Source organism: Phaethon aethereus (assembly GCF_964289735.1).
Source record: "Phaethon aethereus genome assembly, chromosome: 20".
NCBI classification, from domain to species: Eukaryota; Metazoa; Chordata; class Aves; order Phaethontiformes; family Phaethontidae; genus Phaethon; species Phaethon aethereus.
Window position 1 is genome coordinate 4317896 of NC_138596.1, and position 24951 is coordinate 4342846.

Genomic DNA, 24951 nt, shown 5'->3' on the forward strand with positions numbered 1-24951 from the left:
TCTTAATGGGAAATCCTCCAGCAATTGCTCATCTACTTTTTTCTGCAATTAGATATTAACATTCCAGATCAAAGCATCTTCCAGATGCAAATGTGAAATAATACAAGGTCTTGTCATCTAGTTTTGCTATTCCCCCCCACATTTTCTTTTTTTCCCCCCTTATCAGCATGATCAGGGACCTGAGGAGGAGCACAAGGGAGAGCAATGCCCAGGAAAGGCTGCGAAGTGAGATAATAAGAGGATCTTTGCACTCCGGCGCTACTTGCCCGGCCTTTTATTGACAGAGCCTCCAAGATGCTCAAAGATAGCCTTGCTGCAAGTTACATTACCTTGAGATTTATTTCAGTGCCACAGAAAATTGGGGGGGGGGGTGAGGGCAGAGGGAGGGAGGACTGAAAATGCTGCTGTGGGTAGAGTGATTATAACCAGAATTTCTTTTTAATGCAAAAATCTTTAGCCCGACAAAGGATCCATCTCTGGGAGAGGTTTTTCACCATCCGATCCCCCACCCCTTTGCATCAGAGCATTGCAAAATGTACTTGGAAGAGCCGCGAGTTCGTTTTAAGCGATAGCATTCAGCGCTTTTTGCTGTGCTATTCATCCATATGACAAAGCTGAGAGGGAAGCCCATACTTCTTCCTGACTTTTTATTGCTTTTCAGCCCAGTGGGAACCAGCCGACATGAAAAAAAGTGGTTTAACCGCAAAATATGTTTAAGCTCCTTTTTTTTTTTTTTTTTGGCATGTCAGGAAAAAGGAGGAGAGGGAAGTGAACAGCAATGGCAAAACAGTCCCAAAGTAACAGTCATGCAATTAATCCAAAAACCAACCAACTAGTGCATGGGAGCCTGATCCTACATATAAAGGGTGAGGTTTGAAGTTGGTGATTGGTGACAGCCTTCAAGTGCTGGGACCATTGTGTTATGTGACAAGAGATAAGACAGGATCATTTTCGGGTGACTAAATAGAAGCTGCAAGGAGAGACCATGGGCAAGGAGACTTGGAGAGATCATGGGCTGCAAGTAGGATGGTGGGTTTTCTGGCAGAAAGTTCACGGACGAGTGCTCGCCCTGGGAAAGGACAGTCTGTGTTGGGGTCTGGGTTTTCCATCTGGATCTGCTGGAGAGGCTGGTAATCTGGACTGCACTCTGCCTGCAGCTTTGGTCTCGCTCGGTGTGAACTCTTTTTCTCAAGTCCAAGAAGTGATTTTTTTTAACCTATATTTAAACTTCTAATTTTTCTAGATTAGAAAAGCAAAAGAAGCCTCTGCTTAGCAGAACAACCGCGCACGCATATCACACCAGAAAGAAAGGAAAAGTTTAAGAAATGAAAATCAAATGGTATTTACATGATCCCAGATGTTTCCTTTTTTTGTTGATTCGAAACTAAACCTGCAGATTGACCCACAACACAAGCATTTAATTAACTCTTTGAACAAAATCTTCACATTTTATCAAATAATTAAAAAAAAAATCACTTCTGATTTGGGAATACTGTTGTGTGAAGAACATGGAGGTTTTCAGCCTCGATCAGAACAACATCAAAAGTCTCGCATGGCTGCAAAGTCCCTTCCCTGTGCCACTCTGCCCTCAAAACCCCAGCGGTAATGGTGAACGCCAAGCACTGAAATCTGCCCCCAGAAGAGATCACAACGAGCACCCGCTCCCAGCTCCGGACAACACAACTCCCCACCGGCTCTACACTCTGCTAAGTGTTTTTACTTACTCTTTTAAGAGTTTCTTTTTCTCATAACCTCTCCTGATAAAGTGATTCTCTCCAGCTGAGCCCAGTCTGGCTTCAATCTCGCCTGTGCAAGACAAACATATTAACTCCTTCCCCACCGAGAACCTGGACAGGGCCTCCTGGCGCGCAGGGCAGGGCTTGCTAAGATGCGTGCGGTCGGCGCTGCGTTTGCTTAGGTGGACTCATGACACTTGGTATGAAAAGCAGCAAAAGATGATGCTTCTGCCACCTCCAACTCCTGTAATTTGCAAGTTATTATAAGGCAGGCTAAAGATGGTGAGAGAGAGGATAGAAATAACTAGAAGCGCAGATGCAGGAAGAAAAAACAAAACACCTAGAAAGAAAATTGGCTGCCTTTTAAAATACAGCAAAGGCATTATCTGAAAACACAGCTCAACAGTTAGCCACACTACCTGGGGTACAAAATCCTGGTGCCATGCAAGGCAACAGCCTCAGAACCTCACCCCTTCTGGGCAGTGAAATAGAGAGTCTGCCTATACCCTACTGTCACAAAGGCTTTAACTGGTTAACATGGGGAGTGTAAATAGGGTGTTAGGGCACTTTGGTCCTCAGCAAAGGACTTAGTCATCTTCCTCTTAGTCTTCCTCACTGGCTCCCACAGTCCCCACTGAAACTCCTCCTGCTCCAGCTGCACTGACACCCAAGCCGGATGGTTTAAAATTAGCTCAGATGGATCTACCACAGCTCCCCATGCGCTGCAGTGCAGACCGACGCTGGACTGACGGCACCGAGTGGGCTCCTCCATGGTCACTGTCCTCTGGCTAGCTGGTTGCTCTCGGCTCTGTTCCATGAAGGTGCTGGGATTTACTGTGGGAAAGGCGGGTCTATCAGAACCACACAGATTCCTCCTTCCTTGCAAGGTGGGTGGGCAAGAGTGTCTTGTCTGCTGAGTCTGTAATGAAGAAATGCTCACCCAGTTTAAAGCAAGACCTCCCTATACTGGTCAAATAGACCTGTGCAAAGATGATAGCTGGTGGGATGTCAGGTGAGCCCTGGCAGAGAAAATGGATGAATGTCTTGGCTTAGAATACAGGAGGGGCTGGGCAGGGGAAGAATTGGTCTTGTCCAGCCTGATGGTCTATGAACCAGCTCTACTGGAAAGTTTCACTTGCAGAGTTTCTTTGTTTGGCAAAAGTCCAGGTTACCGTTCCCTGGAGCTGCCTGCAAAAGTGCTATAGGATTTAATGCAAATGCAGTTGATGGGGTTTTATAGTAAATTAACAGAGTTTATTGAAATCTCATTCTAAAGCCCACAGAGAGCAACAGCAGGGGGTGATTTTCTAACAGTCCCAAGGGGAATTTCAGACTTTTCCCAAAGGCTCTTGCTCCCAAGACCTCCCATTCTGTAGCCTCTCTCCCCTGAGCCTTCCTCCCCCTGAAGAGACCTCAAAACAAGAGGTCATTTCCCCAAAAGCTGTTTCAGTTCATCTCCAGCAATGAGACATTGTCTAGCTTTATTCGACGTGCGCAGCCGAAGCATGAGGATGGAAGAGATGCTCTTCGCATGTTACTCGCAGGCTCCTACAGCAGGTTGATACTTTGAGACTCGCAGAAAGTTTTCATCCTGGATCCAGGAAAGCAAAAAATTCATGCTGAGTAATTTCAGCCAGAAAATATTTTTTTTTTTTCTTTCTTAAAAACTGGTACTCTGTGTGTGAGTTGACTGGAGTGCCCTTAAGCTGGGGCTCCTGTCCCCTGTGACCCGCAGGAGGGCTTCAGATATCCTAATTGTGGATGACCCACTCTCTGAAGTTGTCTCTGGAGGCTGGAGGCCCTGAAGGTGACTGCTGGAGGAATTTGGCAGTTTCCATCAAAGGATGATCTGTGCTTTGGAAACAGTTTTGCAAAATTCCATCAGCATTTTCCAGAGATTTTTACTTTTTTCCCCTCAAGGATCCCAACCACCTTGTGATACCAGACTGCAGGGTGGGTGTCCAGCTTTCCCAGCCATTCCTGGCCCCACCATCAGTAGGGGCTAGGCTGGGCGCAGGGCATTTCCTACAACTCCATTTCTTTTCCTTGTCAGTCTTTGGCAAGACAAATTATGTGATGACTAATGCCCAATACTAAGTGCTAAGAAATTGTCCCATGTAGTGAAATGAAGTACGAGACAGCAAATGTGGAAAAACATTTGGAAACAGCCTTGATGCTGAAGCCATTCTGAATAATCGAAGGGGCTGTTTTGGGGGAAGACAGGTTATTTCTGAAAGATACCTTTTTAATGGCATGGTGTCCCTCCAGCCGCGCTGCTGCCTTCCATTAGCAGCCAGGAGGGTTAGGAGAACTCATCCAAGGTCTGCAGCTGAGAGGGAATTATTGATTTGTTTATTTTTTACAAACGGTCATCAAAAAGCCTTTAGTTCTTGTTAAACCGCTGCTGTGGCAGCCGTGTTTGTGGGGAGGGGGGCCATGGTCAGTGCCAGTCACAGGCAGGACTCTTCTGTTTTCCGTTCCAGAATTGCAGAAACCCAATTACAGCTATCATTCTTGAGGCATGCACGAAGGGAAGGGCTACTCTGCTTTTCAGTGATGTTGAGCGACCGCGCCTTTTGCTGACAGCCACAAGCATTGCCTTCTGCCCAACGTTGCTGAAAATCTGGCCACAGCACAAGCGAGGTCCTCCCGGAGTACTTTTTCTTTGCAGGGAAAAAAAAAAACCACCAACCCTGCCTTCCCCAGGTAGGAGAACAATAGCAAACGAAGAGTAAATTGTTCCGAGACGATCTATTTTGGCTCGGAAACCTGCTCAGAAACTTTCTTCCTGACGTCTTTTTCCCGGTGCAGGCCGCGCTGCTCTGGCCTGCTTTCTAACGCCCAGCATTCGCTTCCCTTCGATGGGTCTGCCATGCTTTCTGCCTGGCTGCTAAGCCTGCGAGCCATCCAGATGAAGTCCGGGCCCCGGGCCCCACCTGGCAATAGCAGCTCCCCCGTCTCTGCTCACTGCCTCCTCCGCCCTCTCTCACGCCCCACGGTGCTTTGGCCTCTCTGAGCGTTGCAGCCCCGCGGCGGCTCCGCAGGCACCCGCCGGGCCTCCTTCCATCCCAGCCCCAGCCGGCGCAAACCACGTGCCCCGAGGTGCGAGGTGGGGGCTAGCGGGAGAGGGCTGGGGGGGAAGGGGATGGCTGTTAAAGCGCTGCCCGGAGGCGCGGCGGAAGGCGGCGGTGACGCGCGGCGTGGCAGCGGCACCCACGGCGCCAGCCCGAGGGAGCCGGGCTGGGCGCCCGCCTGGGCACGGGGAGGGAGCTGTAGGTGTGGGACTGGAGAGGTGTCCCTGAGATGGCAGCTGAAGCCCCAACCTTGGCCCCCACCCTCACGGTCCCCTCTGCACCTCATGGATGTTATCCCCTGGATTAGGACAGAGGGAAAGGGGAGCCGGCGGATTTTGGGAACGCGGCAGGTCACGGCGAGGTCTAGCCGTTCCCCCGGCCAGCACAGGGCCACAGTGCCCTTGCAGCGTGGTGGAAGGTGGAGCCTTTTCTTCAGCTTTCCAGAGATCAAAAATATGAGAAATCAGGTGAGTCAGAACTTCCTTCTCCTCTCTCTGCCCTCAGCTCCTGCCTGGAGGAGAAGTCATTGAGAAAGAGGGGGAGGGATCCTTTTGGGATGCCAAAACCAGAGGGACTTGCGGGGTGCGGGGAATGCAGTTTATCACATTTACCAAGCGGCTAACTCGCACGTTGCAACGCTGAGGAGCAGCCTGCTTTATTCTGAACGCATTTGCTAACAAGGCACAACCTCAGGGTTCGTCTCGACCATCCACCAAGGTATCCTGTTACCACAAGGATATTAGAACGTGTCAGAGAATGTGTGTTTCAAATCACCCTATCTTTTTCTGGCGGTGGAGACAAGGCCGGAGGGTCTGGGAGAGAAATGGCATCGGTTTTGTGTCCTTCTCAGTGCTTCTTTGGAAACATTTGGTTTCTGCACCCCTGAGGTCACTCTCTGTTGCTGTCAGATCCATATGACGGCCGAGGACAGCACGGATGGCTGTAAAGAGGTGTCACAGCAGAGCAGCAATGATTCTTCTTTCTTCCCATTCCCCCTCCTCATCCTCGGCACTAGGCTAATGACACCGCCAGGTACCAAGCAATAGAGAATTGAGCCTGTTGTTTTTACAGTGAAAATGAACAAAAAGTGCCTGCTGGGTCACATAAACCTGTCAAAAGAACAGCCGGGGCTTCCAGCGAGAGGGATAATAGTTAAGAAACCTGAAATTCTGAGAAAAAGGGATTATGAATCACCAGTAATATTTACAGTGCAAGTCCATTTTCCCTATAATTCCACTTGTTTCTCTCTCCTTTCCAGGGCAATTATTTCCAGGAGCAGAGGTGCAGAGCCCCAAGTGCATCCTCATGGCAGGTAAACAAGCCAAGCCCAAAGTGTGGGTCTGACAGAGCTCATGGACATCTTGCACCCCTGGCTCCGCCACCCCTTCCAAACAAGGGGGTGACAGCAACCAGGGTGCCTCTTGGGGGGTGGGCAGGGTGTCCCCCCATGCTGTGCAGTGAAGCTGCGTGCTCATGGCTTAGCGACGCATCCTGCATCGAATCCTCTGGGCGTGTGAAGCTGGCAGAACATCTGGGCACCTATGCTCAAGCAGCGCAGGCCTACGTGATATTGAAGTTTTACGTTATGGAGTTACTAGACCTCAGGTGGTTCATAGACCTACCGGGGCTGCTGCAGATGGGGTTAAAGGCTGGCTGAGCGCTGGCAGCCACGGCGCAGCCCAAGGCAAAGCGTTCCCCTTGACGATGCTCATCAGCACCTCTCCCTCGAGAGGAAGGGTCCTTGCAAAGACAGGGATGTGTAACCGTGAGGGAGAGCAGCAGGTCCCTGGATGAGAGGGGGCCGTGATGTGGGGAAGGGAATACGCAAAGACGGGGGAAAAAAAACCAAATCATTTGTGCTGGTGCAGGTGCCAAGTGAAAATGTAAGAGCAGATCACACGCAGCCGGGTTAATGAGAGTACCATTCCCCAGGCCTCACCAAAGTGGGGAGAGCAGGGATGGGCTGGACGGCGGGCGCTGAATGATATTCTGTAATTAGCTGGCAAATAGAATATGATATTTAGTGTAATTGCTTGGAAGAATGTCTCGCAGCCCCAATATGTGCATTACACGCCGAGCGCTGCATCCCAGCTGCCACAGCAACTTTGCTTCCCTTTGTTTCCCCTTGCCTGTCATTTCTAATCACATCGTTCCCAAATTTGATTGCATCATCTCTGAGGTTTAGTTGCTAGGGTAACACCACAATGTCATTACATGCATGAGATGAATACGCAACCCCCTTGGAGGACTGGTTATTTGGCCATCCCTTTTTTTTATTTGGCCATCCCTTTGTGACCCCCCGACTCAGATTCTTTTTGTCTCTCCCTTTTAAACCAGATCCCACGGCATAAAACCTGGTGAGAGGCTCGTCACTCATTTCTGTGGGAGCAGGAGCGGTACGGGGAGCTGTCATTCACAGCTTAGACAAAATGGCCCTAACAAATCCAGCAACTCAACATCAGAAGTCGGTCCGCCAGCAAAACCATGCTGCTTTTTAACGCTCAGGGCTGGAGCGATGACCATTACACAAACTACCTGTCCCAGATCTGACCCTGGCCTTTCCCTTGTGTAAGCACAGACAAACCCATGGTCTGTGTGGGGATTTGTGTAGGCGAGGGGAATATACGTGGGTTTGCGAGCAGGCGTAGGAGCCCTGTAGGTTGGCTCGGCTGCACCCGGGTGCGAATCTGCAAGGCTGCCGTGTCGCTGCAGCGGCGTGAGGCTGTAGCAGTTCGGCGGGTGATTGCAGACGTGGTCTAACACAACTATCCTGACAAAAGTGACGATGGCAGTGAAGGTGGCGTGGAAGAGGCTTCCCAAGGGCTACCAGAGCCTGCAGCCGGGGCTGGTGCAGCGAGTGTGTGCCGATTAGCACCGCAAGCCCCAGCTCCAGCTTCCCCCTCTCCGCCGCCATTGATCCTTGGGCTCAGGGAGTTCAGCCGGTGCTGGTACATGGTCAGCAGTTTGCTCTGGGTGTGTAGGGGAGCCTCTGGTCAGCGAAAGCCTGTGGCTGGGAGCTGTGCAGGGAGCGCAGCGCCTTTGATGAGAAAGCTGGTCTGGCCCCGCAGCAAGTCCTGGGTGTGGCAGCGTTTGGCATCACCCCCCGCCCCAAAATTTCAAATACTTTCTCTTCCAGCACAGCTTGAAGCCCTGCTCAGCAGCACTTCCAGCGCATCAGCACACCGCTCTCCATCGCCTGCCTGTCTGCAGGACGCCTTCGGCGTCTCCAGGGACGGCAGAGACTGGGTCATCCTTGTGGCAGAGCCAGCTTTCCTCTTGTCCGCCCCACCGCCTCCCTGGTGCCTTCCGGAGCCGGGACGGGTGCACTCCCAGCCCCCAACAGTGCCAGGCAGAGAGATGAAAGATACAGTATTTCAGGTAGAATAGCTTCCAAAATGGTACATTGGCAGTCAAAGTGCTGTTTGGAATGCATATGAACCGCTGCCTGCAGCAATGAGAAACAAAGCCATTAAAGTTTAGATAGCAGTGTTTTTATTTTTAACCAAATGAGTCAGTCTCCCCTCTAGCTCTGAGCAGGAGAGGGGGAGAAAGTTGGGCACAGTGAGTTCAGAAAGCCTTAACCCCACCGGGATCCTGCTGCGGGGAAAGTTCAAGCAGCCTGCTCGGTTTAATTGTGCCTTGAAAAGGTATTTAAACCGGAGCTGCTGCTTTGATAGTGCTTTGGTTGGATGCATTTTTTGTTTGTTTCCCTGAATTTTAATTTTTTATTTTAAAACACTTACTGCATCTCTCTTTCCTCCCCGCATCCAGAAGGCCTCCTGTTGCTTTTCCTTCTTCTGCATCCCTGCCCGGGGGAGGTTGAGGGCCAACCTGTTTCCCAGTCTGGAAGCCTGGCTTGGGATACTGCAGGTTTTCTTTCAAGCTCCCCTGTTAATAAAAACAGGCTGAGGGAAGAGGATGACCCAGGGAACCAGCCTGACGTGTGCGTTGCGCGTACGTGGTGTGCATGCGTATGCACAAGGGTACGCTCCCTGCCAGACCGAGGCAGGGCTGCAGCCTTCTTACTACGCATGTCCAGAGCCCAGGCACGAACCGCATTTCAACAAGACATCTACCTGCGTGTGCACCGCGGCCCAGTCTATTCCTCTCGTGGTTTCTTTCTCCATCCCAGCCCATTTCCAAGGTTCCTACCCCCGTAGCATCTATAAGATGATGTATCCAGCTGTTAAAAAATTCCCATGCTCTTGCCATCATCCTGGGCTGCTTCTCTGAGAGCGCAGCTCCCACCCCGGCAGAAGGCTCAGCACTCCGGCCCCAGATGCTTGAGCACATGCTTAAGTTAAAGCTCAGGCTTAGGCCCCTGCGCTGAATCGGGCAGTGGGTGCTCGGCCACTTGCAGGAAGAAAGCCTCAAATACATGGAAAATTACAAAATTACATTCCTACCTTTTTATTGTTTTTCCATGCCATATGGAAATTTATGTAAATATACAAATGAGAAAGGGGCCCTGGAGCTCTGGTGAGTTCGCCAATGTGCTACTAGTGCTCGGAACCTCGGCCACTGTTGACGCTTTAGGAGAACAGAGTGAGAGAAATGAATTCTGGCTCCAAGAGTTATCCAGAGACATGGTTTCATTTTTTTTTCCAACGCAATGCCTACTGTTCTTGTGAAAAAACATCCCAGACTCCCCCGGCTGCTCCAGTGAGAGCTGGCTGTACAGCCAGATCCCAGTCAGGCTCAGAAAAGCGGGGCTCATCGCACGCGTTTGCCTATGGAGCAGACTCTTTTGCAAGCAAATTCCCCTTACCAAATTTTGCATATGAAGGACGTGGATTTGCAGACAAGCTGTGCATAGGCAGGTTAAATCTCATGGTATCCTGAGGAGTGTGTCCATGTTGACCAGCTGACGAGGGTTCGGGACTCTACAACTTCCACTCCCCAAAAGGGTAAGGTTTGATCCTGTATGTGTTTCTCAAATGACACCGATGCTTTTCTGAAAGCAGGGTGGTAGCAGGAGGCAGGAGGGGAAGCGTACCAACCTGTACATATTACAGCCATCTCCATGTGTTTTTTAAGTTATGATGTAACCTGGGTTTTTTGGGATCCCAATCTGGGGAAATAGGAAACGTCACCGTGAGCTAAGTACCATTATCTGAGCTGGATGGAGCTGGACTGGGCCAAAGGTTCATATCCAAAGTGTGAGCTTTTGTGGTTTTTTATACATGTATATACGTTTATATGTATATATAAAATATATGTGTAAGTGGGTATGTATATGTCCAATTTATTTATATCCACTTTGTTTTAAAAAGTGGTCCACTTACAGAATCACATCTTCCTTTCATTTTCTTTGTTTTTCTAAGATCCAAACTTTTTTTATGGGATGGGGATTTTTTTTTATTATTTGTTGGCACAGTTTTGGGAGGAAAGTTGGGATCTGCAGAAGACAGAGAAATGTTTGAACAAAGTTTTCGCGGAAAAAAAATGCAGTTCTGGTGAATTAAAGGTGGAAAAAAACCTCCCAGCTATGCAATTCCCTTGCTTATTATTAATTATTGGAAGTTCAAACATTTTTTTCTGTAAACATTACCATTTGTGCTTTGAACATGTATAATGCTTTATATGTGCTAAATGTTGTTGTTATTTCAAAAGATTTATGTCTTGAGTAAATTACGATTTGGATAATTGCATTTTGTCTACCAAAATCCATCCCACAGCTTCACTGGAGTGTGGAATCCGCCTTCGCTGCCTGGCCTGCACCACTTTGTTCTGCTGCGATGTGTGATTAAACATCTGCTCCTCGTTCCCTGCGGGAGCAGGGATGCATTTCAGTGGAAGGGTCAGAGTTGGTGAGGTAATGCTACTCGACAGAGGTCTGCTCATAGCAGGGAAAGGCAAGAGCGTTAAGGCCTTAGTTGATGGAGTAGGTGGAATGGGATTTGCCTTTCCATGGGCCCTCACTGCTTTGGAAGTTCAAGCCAGTTTTGCGTTGGATGAGGCAAGAGTTTCAAAAGAAGCTCCACATTTTGCATGCCCAACGTTTGGCTCCTCAGCAGCCTCTGTCTCACCTGGACTGCGGAGCAAACGCACCCTCACGTTGGTTGATCACTCTCTGGGAAGGTATGGGGAATCTTCATGCTGGGGGCAGAGTGGGCTGCGAAGTCTCATGATGGTGGTAGCTTCCCATGACATGCTAAACAGATGCTGAAGTTAACAGGGAAACCCAGACACCTCCCACTGTTCCTCTTCAAGATACCCATCCCTGCCCATTAAATGCAGTACTTTGCAGTATAATGTAGAGATATGCAAGCTTGTCATGGTTTTCTGGCCCAGATATTGGGTCGTGCTCTGGTCCAAGCCTTTCGTGTATTTCAGTGGTGGGCTCTGTAACACTGTGGGCAGATAGCAGTTCATGGTTACATCTGCCTTGTAGGTGCACTCAAAGGCGTGCTGTCCATTCAGGGTGGCACTGGTGGGAAATGAGCACAGGGTCTTGTGGTAGGGGTCCGAAATGGTTCCCCCCAACAAGGAGGTGGTAGCTGTGGACTATATCAAGCTCTGAGTATGAGTAGGCTAAGTTGTTTGGTGGAAACAGGGCCCTTAACCCTTAAAACATTTTGAGTTGGGTCTGTAAGGTCACTTTTCACTTGCTTTAGGCTTCTCTTAGCTCTGCAGTGGGAACTGTCTCTGACAGAGACAAAGCAATGAGTGCCCACTGGTATGTCTGAAGGATCCTCTGAAGTGTCTGCAAAACCGGTGCACTTGGTGTAAAAACAGACAGAAAAGCTTCCATCAAGAGAGGTTTCTTTCCTCAGAGTTATTTCACTTGTGGTATGAGTGGCAACAGCAAGTTCCCACTTCAGTCAACAGCTCTTGGGAGGGGTCTGACGTTCAGCAGATGCTGAGGCACCTTCAGCTTCTCCAGCGGTTTCAGCAGAAACAATGGCTGTTGCTCACTGCTGTGCCGCGAACTCTGAGCTCTGCTACACAGGGAGGTTAAAAGAAGGGAAATAGTGATATGTTTGTCCTTTAGCTCTGGGTAGGCTGTGAGCAGGAGCAGGTAGGTGGAAAATAGAATTTTATTTTTATTTTCACCATAGTCACTTGGGTCCAGAGCTGGAGCTGTAAGAGGAGAGACATGATTCTACTGATAAAAGCAAGAGAATCGGCCTTCAAGGACTCTCCAGTGGGATAGGAGTAACATGAGTCATCAGTCACAGTAGCGAATAGGGATATTAACATATTTTTGACTAGCATTTGCTAGCACGAATGCAAACTAGAATGAATCTGACAAATCCAGGAGTCATCAAGCCTCCCGTGCTCCAGTGCATTACTAGTACGCATAACTCGGTAGCTCTGCTGTGGAATATTTCTTGTTCATATGCAGAATATGTGCAGACCAGTGTGTCCTGTATACATTGGGCGTTTTTGCAGGTTCCGTCATTTTCCAGCTTGGTATGACAGGCACTTACAACTGGGCTGTCAATATGTCAAAGCAACAGCCACACTGCATTGCACCAGGCATCTGGACAGCACATATCTGAAAGGCGTGACATGTCCAGATGTGCAGGACTCATTGCAGCTGTGCTGTGGAGGTGATCTGTGCATATGGACTTCTGTTGTCACTACTCCAAGTGAGTGACCAGACAAAAAAACCCAAGGTCCGTCCTCAAATTCACCCCAGATCAAGTTCTCAGGTGGAGAAAGAAGCCGCATCTTACCATTCCCAAATACACGGTAACCCTAGAATGAGCCTGTCTTGGGGTGCAGATTATCTGGCACCCCACTGTTTTGGTGGATGCAGTTGAAAGCCTACTGGACTAGGAATAAAAAAGGAAATGTGGGTAACAGAACCACACAGAAGCGTCCTCTGCTGAGAGCTGGCTTGCTTGTTAGTCCTTGGGACTAGCAGTTTTTCCTGATAAGTTCAGCAGTTTTCCATGGTAGGAAATGCGACCTCACTATACACACAGAAACTTGCTATTTTATACCTTACTGCCAGCATGGATCTTAATCAACCATAAAAACTCAAAATGACAAACAAACAAGAGACATCTTTGCTATCTGAGGTTCATTAGCTCCTAGTGACCTTTTAAATCTGAAAGAAACCAAAGAGAAATGTTCGGAAAACGGGAGGGCTTTCAAGTAATTTTGCCAGTAATTTCCACCTATTCCCCAGTTCCCTCTCAATAATGAATGGCATTTCTTGATTGTTTTCCCAAGGTTTGCATTTATCTGAGCAAATGTAGGCTGGAGCTTTGACCCACAATATATAGGGGGTGGGAGGTAGAGTCTCCCTGGAGGAATGGCACATACTTTGTGTCTTACAAGGTTATTTGAGGCTGACTGTCAAGGACATCATCATCCTCATCTGGGAGGCTGGAAACGTGAGTAAAGGGCAGCCTGTTTCATGCTTGGCACAAACACACACCGGGGAGACATCAGCACTGTGTGCTGTGGAGGGTTAGATGTGGGTTCATGAGGAGGAGCTACTAGCCAGCAGGGACCTGGACTCTGGGATGCATCCAGCACTGGGGAAGACAGATAAAAGCTGAATGACACTTTCTCTGGCGTGCCGACACCCTGTCCCTGGGCCACGGGAACCAGGGAGCAGGCAGCAGTGTCGGAGAGCATCACTTCGTGGTGACTGACAGGCCAGTCACCAGGTTGCTTCTCCACAGCAGGCTCTCAGGGCCAGCTCCTCAGCAGATGCGAACAGAACTCACTTTTGGCCAACCTGGGGCTACCCCTCTGCAGCTTTTCCTGGAGTTTTCCTTCCTGGTAGACTTTGAAATGTTGGGCTTTCTTGCCTAATGGGAACAGAGGCAGCAGATGGATTCCTTCATGAAGTAGAGCACCTGTCCTCTCATCAGTCCTCTTCAGCTTTGAGATCTAGTTGCCTTCTCCAACTAGAATGATGATGAGGACCATTGCTTGAGTGGAAAGAGAAGGGCTGTTTTAACTGTAAGTAAAACCATTTGAGGCCATCTTGTATCTTCTCAGAAAGAGCTGTCCTGTTGGGACCACAACTGAGGAACTACCGATTGTAGATGGAGAACAGAGAAAAGCAGACAAAGCATCAGAAAGAGATGAAACATTAAGAGTAGGCAGAATAAGGGGGCCCTGAGAAACATTCAGAGTAGGCAGAATAAGGGGGCCCCGAGGGCATCTGTGGAAGATGTTTTCTGTGTTTTACTGACTTGTTTTGATGGGAAAAAAGAGTTTTCAAAGAAGAGATATAAGACATTACACATTTATTTACAAGACTGTAGTCCTCCCTGACAACCTCTATGAACTCCCTCCACTGAAGAAAGAAGTTAAAGAACTGAAAAGAGAGAGAAACTAAAAGATGAAAGCATAGGCCAGAGAACGGAAACTCCCTTTCCTCCTGCCAAAAGAGAGCTTGTGGTGGGACCTCTCTTCTCAACCTGAATGTAGCCCCCACTGACATCACTGGAAGTTATTGGGACCCAGTAAGACTGGAATCCAGTTTCATCCAGGCACTGAGGTCCACTGGCAGCATGGAGGAAGAGGAGCCCAGGGCTGAAGAGTGATGAAGCTAGAAAAGGTCTACGTCACATAGGAGCAGCTGGGAAGGATAATTTGCCATCTGTGCTAAGTGGTTTCACCCCAGTGCTGTCGGTCACACCAGAATGCAAAGAGACCTCGTATTTATTGAGGGGAGGGGAAGAAATCATGTGTGGAAGGGAATCAGTCCAGTACGTGGCCTTGGAGAGTCACATCCAGAGGGGGCTGAGCTAGAAAGCATCTGGCATATATCTGATACCTGTGAGACCACGCAACAGAGATGCTGAGAGCAGCTGTGGGGAGCACATGGCTCAGGCTGTGAAGGGAAAGCACGTACAGGCTGGTGGTGTCAGGGACTGGGAAAGGAGGAGATGTGCTGACTGGGCTTTGCTTCTGTAGCTAGACCATCAGGGTTTTCAGTGTGGGACTCTCCAACACCCTGCCTTCCCCGCTGCTACGCGGAATGGGCTACCGCTGTGGAAAGCAGGAGGAGAAGGCTTGGGGGGCTAGGAGAAGAGATTAAAGAGTTTGCTGAAAGGTGTGCAGGAGCTGGAAGGGGAGAAAAAAACAAAGCAGCTCCCGTGTCCCATCACAAAGTAGGTCAGATTCCTGGTGTGGTGGATGCTGACTCAGATGCGTGCCAGAGGAGGTCCCAGGGAATGGAGTCCATTGCACGCTCATCTGTCACTGACGTTTGCGCAGGCTCTCTTGCATACTCAGTGGGTAGTTGCTTTCAGGTTGAATAATTCAAATGGGGAGAATAAAGTTGAACCTGCTTTCAGTCTGAGTCACTCGTATGTCTTTGTGATGTGATACGCTTTAAAGTTGCCTGTAAATTCATATGCGAAGCCCTAATTGTCTTTAATTTTTAGGTCCACCATTCAGCACCTCTCTTCATCAGTCTCCCAGCCTGGAACCAGTGAGCAGTGGGTCTTCTGAGCAGAGGTTAATGCACTGCAGTGTTGGGGGCAGAATCCTTGGCAGCCACCTTTTTCTCCCAGCTTTCTGACAGCACTGCAGTCCTGTTACAGACCAAGAAGTGTTGATAGGCTTCTTTTCTCCTGGACTGTTAATTCAAATCTGGCTGTAGGCCATTAGTGTTTTCACACTATTACCTTCTAATGGCTTCTTGCTCTTGGCTCAGCTCTTACTTGGTAAGTCACAGCTGTGTGCGTTGTTAGCTATAGCTGCCCAGTTAGCCTCTTGCTGGGAATCTCAGTCAAGATTATGACTTGTGTCCGTGTTATGAAAATAGCCCGTGTGTAGCAGCTGCTGTCCAGCCCTGCTCCTTCCAGCACTTGCTCAACAGGTGTTATGAGCTGTTCTCCTACCACCATGGACGGGATCAGCTGTTCCAACAGAAGGTGCACTTGTAATCCGTACCCCCTCCCTGTGCCATCTGGGTCACACGGAGCCGCTGATGAACCCGTGACAGCTTTTGCTGAGGGAGCTGCATCTTTTAGCTCAGATACTGGAGACTTGCAGTGCAGGGGTCGGTGATACACTGGCGTTCCACCAAGAGCTGCAGTTTTCCCTCCGGGTTTCATACCTCGCTAGAGGGGTGAAGTACCTAGCAGAGCCTGCTGTGAAGGGCTGACCATTACTGTGCCCATGCTCTCTGGTCAGACACAGGGGTGTTGCTGAGAGATATGTCATGACAAAGCTACGTTACATACTCGCTGCTGAGTTTGACTCCTTTCCATGGTGCAGGACTAGAAGACCTAATGCTCTCCAGTCCTTGATTTTTCCACACGTGCCCATTAAGACTGGGTTTTGGTTTTTTTCCAAAGTTTATACTCAAACAGCTGTGGATGCAGGAAAATCCCATGGCCTCTGATTACCAGAGGTCAAACTAAGTTGTCTCTTTGGCCTTAGGACCCATGTTTCCATGAGAAGATCACATCAAAGAGTTACGTAGGGCAGTATGTTCTAACCATTTCTAGGACCAGATACATGAGAATGGATAAGCATCAATGTTTACACAGCATACAGTGGGATTTAGGTGTAGCTGTAGGACAGGTGGATTAGGACTCAGCCCTGCTGTCTCTTTTCTATGCTTATTCTGAGGATAACACGGGAGATTTCAATGTGCAGGTCCAGCTGACTGGCGTGAAATTAATATAAAATTCAAAAACTAAATTGGAAAAAAAAAAATCCTTGTAAGAGTTCCATGGAAAATCAATTACCCAGCATGCGAAGGTGATGCCGAGAACACTGCTCCATAAAAAGGGCAAAATTCCCTGCAATTTTCATCTATTCATCCTGCAATTTCCCTCCCATTCCTTGTGATGTTTTAAGAGATGGATGACTTTTTTTCTCTAGTTTTAGATATGCTTATTGGGCCTGGAGGGTGGAGAGACCAAGAGAAAAAAGACTGTTCAAAAAAATGTAATTAAGGTGATATTACTATGTGAATTACACATTATATTTTGCTGGAATGGCCCTGAAATTGAATTGTGCTGCAGATTCCTAGCTGATTTTGCCCACACTCACTCACTGTCAGGGATTGCATTAGACCTGGGGAAAAGGAAAGCATGGATGGAGGAGGGGATCCAGATGGGAAGGAGGGGCACTGTTCCTCCCGTGCAGAAGCTTTCAGCAAACAGACAAAGAAACCACATTAAAAATTACTCTTCATGCCATTGAGCCAAATTGTCTTAATGCATGCACCACCAGCATGGGCTGGCCAGCTGTGGGGACAGTGAGGATGTCTTGCTGCCCTCAATCGTATCTCCTCCACTGAAATGGTCATTTGTGGTGGAGGAGTTCAATGTATATTTGCTCACCACAGTCTGGCTGAGGAAGGGAGAGTTGCTCCACAGCCGTTAAAAGCACTGTTTCCCCTGCTTTCAGTCAATACTGCTCTGAGATGGGTTGAACCTGTGACCGAGGAGCAAACAGCTCATCAATCTCATCTCTCCTCACCTCCTTGCCCCAATGTCCTTCTGGAGCTGCAGTGATGGGCCAAAGGGTAACAGCATCCCCACCAACATCTCGCTTCCCCCTGAGTTTACTCCCAGGTCTCTCAGCTTTGCTCTTTTGGGATATGAGGCTTTCACACCCTCTGCCTGCAGCTGCTTGGAAGACAGACAGTGGTGGGAAGGAGAGAGCATTTGACAAGGTCGCTGAAGGGCATAGGGGCACTGGGGCATGAGCGACTCTGGGGAGTCTCATGAGGGAGAACAAGAGCACGAGGAGATGGGAAGAAATAAGGACTAACATCAACCTCTGTGTCCTCTCTCCAAGGCAACAGCTTTGCAGAGATAGGGGAAAGAAGGGATGACAGGAACAGTTTCTCATCAGGGATGGCATGAAGAGCACAGGGGCCAGCTCACCATGGCAGTGTTGCCTACATAAGGTGGCGATCACCGGTGGAGCATGGGGTGGGGAGGTGGCTGGCATCCCTGTCCTTGGGAACTTTGGCATGCAAGAGTCAGCGCTTTGGTCTGTCCTTGTAGACCCTTGAGACTTTTGGTGTCTTGGCTTCACAGCTCCTCGATGGAGCTGAAAATACGCTGCTGGATGGCACAGGGATGTAGTGAACAATTCACCACATGGGCAGCCGGACAGACAAAGCCAGGTTTCTTGTGGTGCTGCCATTTGCAGCCTCGCCGATGTCTAATAACGCTCCCGTCTCTATCCCCTACTCGGCCACCTATTTCTTATGCAACCTGCAGGAACATGATAGCTTTGCACTAGCTGCTCTGTTAAATTGGTTGAAACTGGCATACAGGTTCAGACGTTACGGGGAAGGGAGGGGTGAGAGAGAGAACCCTCCCCTAGCACAGCCACAGTAATTCAGAAAATGAAAAAATTAGGAGGTGCTGCTGTGCAAGAGACACCCACAGCTGAGCAGTGGGGACAGGTAGGGAAGAAGACGTACAGCTGCCCTGTGTTAACACTGATGTCCTCATTCTGCAATTCTTTGTTCCAGTATTCAGGTTTCCGTATTCCCTTTTCCACGGAGGCATTACCCCTGTCCATGTTCTGCCCTCGGTTCCTCTGCCTTGGTCTCGAGATCAGCCGTATTGGTGCACGGCGGCTGTGGGAGAGGGTGCTGCTCATCGGGGGGAGAAGTTTGCTGGATGATCCGATGCGGTGTGGCCCCGGCAGCAGGCAGATGTGCCCTGGAGAGGCTTTGGAAGAGCTACCATCTGCAAAGGGGGAGAGGGAAAATATTTCTTGCCTCCTCTTTCCTTAGACCATCTCCCATCTGAATAAAGTGGGAGAATTAGAAGGGGATTATCTACCGGCAGGAGAGGTGTAATTCATTTCTGCCACTGTCCGCGTGTCAGGTTTGATTTTAATTTCAGATAATGTCAAAGCCCGATTAAAGCCCTATCGTCTACGTAGGAAAAAAGACCCATCCTTCCCACCCATCTCACTGAGCTGCCAGGACAGTGACTGCCATCCCTCCCTCCTCACCCTTCAAACACACTTGGCTCTTGGCACACTGCTGAGGCTCCTGCGTGGGAGGTTGGCCCTCCTTCCCCATGCCCGCCGCATCTCCTGGCCCTCGGCAGCAGAGCTCCCCTGTCTTCCATGCATCGTGCCCGGGGTGCTTTATCTGGGGACAAGGAGAGGGCCTGGGAGGCACGGATGTACGGTCATTCACGGGCACTTGGGAAATGAGCTTCCAGTGAGTGTGCAAAAAGCAGGGAGAGGTGAGGGATGGTGGGGTCAACCATTAAAGAACAAGGCGGAAACAGCATTGGTGGAGCTCCCCGTAGTGCCTGGCTGTCCGCCGGCCCCCTCCTGGGATGCCTGCAGAGTAAGAAAGGGTTATGGATTTGGGGGGGGAGGTTATTCCTGGCTCCTTCAGAAACATACAGAAATTAGGAACATTGCTTAGAATGGCATCATCAAATGAAAGAGGCCCCTAAATTAGACACCTATATCTGTACCTGACAGCTAACAAGAAGCAGTGTGCACGGAGGATGTTTCACCTTTCTTGGAAGTCATTGCTTTGGTGGTTCAATGTTATTCCTCCCTCAGCCTCTCCCTTGCGCCTGTTGGGTCAGAGTTGGGTCAGAGTCAGATCTGCTGAGCTCCAAGAGTCTGCTCTGACTTGGGCTCCTGCTAGCTGTGGCTCTTCAGGTTTGCAGATCGATGCTTTGGGGTCTACAAAAATGGAGCCATTTGGCTGGAGTAAGGATGCTCTTACTTGCTTTGAGATCTTTGGATGGAAGGAGTGGAAGTGCCTGATTATGTCTTCTTTCCCTGAGTGAATGCAGACATACGTAATTCCTGCTTCTGCTCATATAACATTTAAAGCAAAGTGCTTCTGACAAACGAGGGGGAAGATGGACTTTATGAAAAATAAAAACATATCTCTTGAGATCTGATCAGGCACTGATAAATCCTTCTGGGTTTTACTAGTATTTTGTTTTATTTCTCAGTTATTGCAGACAGTGGCGGTGAAGAAATGCTGCTCTGATATTGATACAATGGGCCGGCCATGGAGCTGTGTGCGTGCAGGTGGATGGGTGATTTCGATGTTTATCATAACAATTAATGTGCTAGTGGACTCTTTTCATTACAACTGTATTGAATCAGAGGCAGAGTCAATCTAAGCAGCCAGCTGGGTTTTCCCATTGAAAAAAAAATATTGGAAATATGATTAAAAAATAATAAAAATAAAGGAATGGACCTGATGCTCAACATGCCTCTTCATCCCGTTGTTTGCTCTCTCCATTCTTCCCCAGCTGAAATTCAGCGCCGCTCCGCCGCTATTCCCAGCTGTGCCACGTGTACCAGCATGGGCCTCAGCCTGGAGCAGGACACTGCCTTGGGGGAAGGTGTCCAGGCTCGTGCTCCTGGCCTCGACTCCCGCATCGGTCCGTTCTCCTCTCTACGCTTCAGTATGGAATACAGGGATAACTGTCCTTGCCTCCTCGGAGATGTGGAGTGGCAGAGAGCTTAGCCCATATCATAACCCCATCATCTAAGTTTAACAAAATTCAATGTTTGGAAAACATAAATCGTTTGCGTTTTGGTGCATTTTACCATGCCTGCAGTGAGTTGTTACCATGGAGGAGTGCCCTGGGGAAAGGGCCATTTTGCTTTGCCAAAGTACCAATACGCACTATGACTTTCATGCCACGTTGTGGCAATGTTGACCAACATCCAGGCGGGAGCTCACATGCCCCAAATGGTACGAAGAGTCTTGAAGCACAGATGAGTGATGTGAGTAAGTCAAATTTGATTCGTCTTGCCCAGCTAGTATGAGATTTGCATACCTCACTGCTGCATCCCAAAGAAACCTGGAATCCAGCTCACTTTTTTCCTACATTCGTTATGCTCTGCCCATGAGTACCAGCAAAATCATGCCTCTGCTCAGCTCTGCCTTCCCTGGCTGCTACCTCTCCTAGAGCAATGCAAGAGGTGTGCTGCTGTGGGAGCGTGGGGGTCCAGCCCGCACTACGGATGGAGAATGTGGGTTGTTCCTGCAGAAGATAAGGTCTACACCTCAGAGCTATGCATAAATCCAAGATTTTGGGGATTACCAGGGGCTGATGTGCTGGGGAGATCTATAGTCTAGGTTTGGAAACAGCTGGTGGTGGCTGTTTGGATGCTTCTCCATGCTGGATAGAAGCTGGGTCTGCTTCAGGCTTGCATTTCCTATGTTTCCAGGGTCCAGGCTCCTCCTAAATCTTTGCAAGCTCTTGGCATCATATGTGACCACAGGTCTCTTTAACGTCCCGACACACAGAGAATTCCTAACACACGCAGTAAACGAGTGGACACCTCACCACACCCAGCGTCGCTGGAGTCTGTTTTGGGGCTCCAGAGAACTAGACACATCCCTTCAAGCTGGGGGCCTGTGAGACGGCACTGAAGGCTGTTTCAGCAATGCCTGGCAGTGACTCAGTCACTGTTGGCCCAAATGTCCGGGATGCACAGCTTAGTCAAGAAGACCAAGTTAGTCTGGGTTAGCCCAGTGCTGAGCAAAAAACTGCCATGGGCTAATGCCATATATCTGATTTCTGTGTTTCAGAAAAAAATCCCTTATGTGCCATAAATCTGGCAGCATTCAGGGAGACAAACCAGAACTAAATAAACCCCCTGCTTCGTTTGCATTTAAACCCCAGCCTGCTTCTCAGACAAAACCGTTCTGATTCACAGGCGTGGATGATGGGGGAAACTGAGGCACAACTGACCCCCCCCAGCTGCCACCCTGCCCTCCATTATCATTAACTCGCCCAGCTGTGAGAGCAGCGATACACACAGGAGCGCTGGGAAATGTTCCTATTGATCGGAAATGAATAATTATCACCCGCTCCCTGTTCCAGGGCCTCGCGGTGAGCGGAAGAGCAGAAGCACTAAGCGGGATTAATAACTACTTTTCATTACTTTTAATGCAAACTATTGATTTTAAAGTGTTGTAGGGTATGACAGTTTATTACAATAAGACAATAAAACAGACTATATGAAATAATTGAGAATAATCTCTTCCCTTTTCCTGCACGACGCAAGGACATTATGTTCTGTGCATGTGGAGACATTTATGGCAAACTCTATCCAGCAATGGCAGCTTAAGCACTCTATAAAACAGCACTTTGGAGCTGGAGTATTATAAATAATAGGCAATAAAACTGGTAAATGGGGCTTTAATTTGATTCCATTATGTCACCGAATGACAGTAAGGAGGGGGCAGAGCAGCAAAGAGGGATGCGACGCCGAGCTGGGTTTGGGAGCCCTGGATGCGCGGCGGCGGAGCAGACCACAGTGGTGCCAGCGGGTCAGGTCGTGCCAAACCCCAGCCCAGGCGCGGGCTCAATCCTGGCAAGTGACAGCCAGGGATGTCTTGCAGGGCTCCCGGCCGCAGCCAGCGCAGGAGATGGCAGTAGGGACACAGGGACACTGCTGTCACAGGACTGAAGGCTCCCGGAGGATGATCGGGTCCCTGTAGTGCCAGGTACTGCCAGAATAGTTGAGGTACTATCCCAAAACCTCCACACTGCTGCCTGATCTCTGACAGCGAGCGACAGTCCTTGGGGGACATGCCTGCACGCCTTTGACTACTCGCAGCAGACACTCTCCTGATGAAGAGCCGCTGCCTGCCAAGGACCAGGGGTACCCCTGATTGTCACGGCTCAAATCCAACGTACCCCAAAGAGCACTGAGCCAAAGAGATCGCCGTGAGGAGATGGGCTTTGTTCCTCAGCAGGCTGGAAAACCAGCGCAGGGAGTCCTCGCTGGGTGCTCTGTGCGAGGAAGATCTCTGCAAAGCCCCGGGAGAAACCGCTGTGCGCCGCACCCCTTCCCAGCGGGGACGCCCACGGCACAGAGGGGTGGTGTTTGGGATGGGGTGGATGGTGCAGGGGGTCGTAACAGACCACACAGCCTTCGGCTCAGGGCTGCCGGCTCCCGTCCAAGTGCTGAGGGAAAGCCATTACCAGCCGATCGCTTTGCAGGGCCCAGTGATACATGAAATGAGCTGGGAGTCTCAGCCCAGCAGTTTCTGCTGTAAAGCTGTTTCTGCTAATTGGGCCCCTCCTCGCCAAGGCTGCAGAGAGAATGTACCAAAGAGACCAAAGGCCAAATGTGGAGAAGGGGCTGAGGAAGCCCTGGAGTTGTCTAAGTGCCACGATACTTGGTTACCCCCAGCCCATCAGTCCACATACCCAGCTCACGTGCTGTCCGTACACCCTCTGCCCATCCTCACCCCTTACACTCTGCCTAAAAACGTCCCCCAAGGCCCAGACAAAAGGTACAGGGAAGGACGTGGGCAGGGGCTTATCTTGATGCATGGACAGGTCTTTTCCCCTCCCTCAGGTCCTGGACCCCAGAAGCACCAGAAAGGCTGGCCCTGAGAGAGAGGAGGTGAATCAACATATCCCTGTGGATTAACCCTGTGCCTGGAGCGTGAAACGAAGCTGGTCAGGACCTCCATGGGCCTTCCATGGCCCTGTGGGATCATGCTAAACTGCTGTGCACCAGCCCAGTTAATGTGAAATTGGAAAGGACTGGAGAGGAGAGAACGGCCAGGACCTCGAAACCACTGCCGGGGCAGCCATACCTGGCCCCAGAGCATCATTATTGCTGCGAAACTTTTGCAAAGCGTGGAAGGAGCAAGCCAGCGGCACTTCTTCACTTTGCCTTCATTTTGAAAAACCCAGCTCTTCCCAGATTCTTCTGTAGAGAGTCTCAGTGTCCCTGGGTTTTTTCTAGCCTCTTGCCTAAGCATGTAGTCAGGCAGGACTGGTTTTTCAAAAGGGGGTTACACACACAGTGGAGCAGAAGAGCCCCATCAGAGCGACCGCAATCTGTTAGGATCGGCACTCTACCCAAAATGAGCAGCAAAAAGGGAAACACTGAACTGGCTTTGCTGCACCTGCTGTTCAGGCAAGAAGGAGGTTTGAGCTCTGGATTTCAGTGGGCTTTTCTTTCGGTCCCTGCGCTCGTATTGCATCAGGGTGTGCGTGTGCCTCTCCCCCAGCCCTGAACGCTGGTGATATTGCAGCAGCAAGCGTTGGCCCTGGGGGGTGAGAGGCAATGCCCACTGCTTCGTGCTGGAGACCCGGTAGCTTGGCACGGAGGTCTGTGCCAGAGGAGACAGACTGCGAGGAGGGCAGGGAGCAGAAAGAGCTGCTGGTCGGGACCCGCGTTGGGAAAGATCTTGCGGGGAGCAAGGGGAGGTTGGAGATGGGAGAGAGACCTGTCAAACAGGGGAGAGCACTGTTTCCTGATGCAGCTGCAGGGAAAAGACATCCAGGATTAATTGGGGTCTGCAGGAAAGGGGAGAAGACAGTGCCAGCCAGGAGAAGGGGCAGAGTGGAACAAGCTGGCTTTTGGGGAGAGATGGAAGGGTTACAGAGAGGCAGGTGCATGACGATCTGTACGTGGGGGTGGCCGCTGCCTCCACAGCCCTCCGGGAACCCTCCTGGGCAGTTGCAGGAGGCTGTGGTGAGGATGGACAGCTGGACCCACTTCTGCTGGGCATGAGGTTGGCTGGCAGCATTGCCGTGGCAACCGGCAGCATCCCAAGAGGAGGAGGAAGGGGAGGAAGAGCAGGCCAGTGTGCCCTACCACAGGATTTGAGCAGGAGAAAGTTTTGCTCCAGGTAGAGAAAAGAGCAGTGTAAACCCGTGGGGCGCGTGGGGATCCTGGGTGTGTGGTGCCCACGGTCCCCTGGCCACGGAGGAGGCCAGGGCCAGCTCTCCTCCCTTACACACACCCCAGTGAACAACAACCCTGGTTTCATTTCCATTAGACCTGAAGATCTTAATGTTACTAGGAGCAGCGCATGGGGGTGCCCACAAAAAATAACCATTTGGAGGCATTTGAGCATTGTGAGATCTGGTGATGAAGAAACACCCTGCACAGGCCTCTCTCTCTTTGGGTTATTTCATGCTACTTTTTTTTCTTCAGGTACCCAAAGAAGGGTTACAGTAGGGTTACAGCTTCCTTCACCCCTTTTGGTCTGTCTAGTAAACCTGGCAACTGAAGTGTTTCAGGAAATAAAGGGGCGATCGGCTCTGAGTGCACGAACTTTTGTTTCAAAGCATGGGGAAACTGGTTTACTCTCTTAAAGGAAAATCTGTATTTAGGCCCAGAAATGGCTTCCTGCACCTTTTTGCTGGTGCAGCCCTGATAATACACCTGGAGGAAATAAGCAGTGGTCTGTAATCACAGGGCTAATGAGGGCT